General features: G+C 52.4%; 1 protein-coding gene across 1 annotated transcript in view; it reads left to right on the plus strand.

The window, feature by feature from the left end:
* WIZ (widely interspaced zinc finger motifs) overlaps positions 1-2,120 on the plus strand; it is a 49,863-nt gene that overhangs the window by 37,543 nt on the left and 10,200 nt on the right. The gene's annotated exons all lie outside the window — the stretch shown is intronic.

A 2,120-nucleotide genomic window follows, 5' to 3' on the forward strand; every position in this document is an offset into this window, starting at 1 on the left:
GGGATTTACAGGCAAGGGTTTAATCGGCGTAACCTGGTGTTGATTTATCCGTCTCCATCGTTGACGCTCTGCGTCCTGTGAAATCTGATGCTGGATTGGGGCAGACGGATGGAGATGCCGGCAGATGAAAGAGCCGGGCAAGTGCGGTCTCTCGAGGGGTGGATGGAGGGGACGCATCCCACCGGGGAGCTGTGCTTTGGACGTTCGGGCTTTGTCATTTAAAAAGCGTCATGTTTAGGAACGAGGTTTCCGTCAGGGGAAACCCCTAAAGCTTCGCAAATCACAGGGCAGAGCGTGGCTGGAGGGAAGGAGAAGAGCGTGGTCGCTGGTACCGGTCCATGCTGGCAGTGCTCAGCCACGCAGAAGGCAGGATGCGACCTCTGGTCCGGGCGGGGAGCTGTGTTCATCCCTCGGCTGCTTATTTTCTGTAGGTGTTATGTTACTGTGAGGGGAGCGTAAATGCTCCTTCCCAAATGGATTTGGGTCTGAGCTGGTCCCCTTCTGTCAGTGGAGCTCCAAATTATTCACCCGGGATCATCGGTTCCAGAGCAGAGCCCGTCCCAAACAGCTGCCAGGTTTCCCCTGCAAAGCTCCAAAAAACTGAGTCCGCACCAAAAACTTTGCAACGTACCCTTCCCCCAAAGACTAAAAACTTGCTCGCGCATTAGGAAAAAACAACCACCTACTGGCCCCTGGCGCTTCTGGCAGCGTCTTGGAAGTCCTTGAAGCAGCTTCTCGGTAGGTTCCGCTCAGCCTGATCCTACGTTAGGTACATCCCTGCAGCGAGAAGCGATCTGTTTTTAATTGAAATATGAAAGAGCCTGTGATCCCGGCTCTCCAGACTGCTCCACGTGCCTGGCCACAATTTGGAACGAGTCTTGAGCGTACCGAACACAAATTAAAATACGAACAAACCCAATCTCTTCTTTCTTGGCATGGCAAACCTTGGAGGATGAATAGCTACTGGCCCAGGGTGGCGGCTGATGCCAAGGAGAGGCGTTTTGGAGGGCTCAGCTGAGTTTCTGCTGCCAGTGGCTGGATGCTCCTGCTGACTGTGACTATCGCTTGGCAATTTTTAGGTCTCCCGGTGCCCAAAATTCACTGGCACGAGCCGTTACAGATAGCACCGCCGTTTTAAAAACTAGGGCTCGTGTATTTTGCAGTTACAAAGGGTGGAAAGCGTTTCGGTGAAGAAAGAGTGCGGCCACCCTTCAGTAACAACCGCTCATCGGAGAAGAGGTTAATGCAGTTCTTAACACGGCAGATCTGATATCGAATGTCCCCAATGTGAAGTTTTAGGGGGGAGGGGGGGAAGAAAAATGGGTCACATCTTGAAATACAATCTCGCTTATCGGTTCAGGCAACGTCACTCAAGTTTTTTCAGCGTGTGATGTTGGCCCGGGGCTGGGAACATCTCCTGCCCCTTGCTGTGCCCATCTCCAGCTGCCTTGAAACACCGGTGGGTGTTTGGTGGGAGAAATCGGGTCGGGAATTGTCCTTCTAGGTAAAAGTAGTTGAATTAGAGCTTAATTCTGGTCTGCTTCAGCGTTGTATTTAAACCCGGATAAGGTTGAGGACGGACACGTGGGATGAGGCGGAGGGCGAGCGTGACCTGCACAAGAGCAAGAGCTCAAACACCCCCTTAAGCCGCGCTCCTGGATTTAAACTCGCGTGCTCCGTATTTCCTTACGAGTCGTGTCTTTGGGGGACAATGCCAAGAAAAAAGGTAAATTTAGGAAGCTTAAAAACCCCGGCCCAGCAACCTGTTGTGTAAGCAAAGCATGCACAACGGATCACGTGGAGATAGCCATCGGTGGACGGCTTTTGTATTTAAATCCAAGCCTGAAGTCTCTTAGTGACGCTCCCAAGCTCGTGGAGACGACTCTCCGTGAGTTGAAACCCTCCTTCTTTTGCTTCCAGCCCGAAACGACGCTTTCGGGGCGCTCTGGCTTCGTGCTGAAAGTATCTGTCGCAACCCGATTTAAGAATGAAACGGCGCCCGTTGCGTTGCAATATTTATTTAACTCCCGCTCTGGGTACGGCTGCGGGGAAGCAGCTGAGCAAACAGTGAAGCGGGTTTGGAGATGGGGGATGCCGAATCTGTAGCCAGGAGGATTTTA

This window comes from Pygoscelis adeliae, unplaced genomic scaffold (assembly GCF_000699105.1).
Source record: "Pygoscelis adeliae isolate BGI_AS28 unplaced genomic scaffold, ASM69910v1 Scaffold434, whole genome shotgun sequence".
NCBI lineage: Eukaryota > Metazoa > Chordata > Aves > Sphenisciformes > Spheniscidae > Pygoscelis > Pygoscelis adeliae.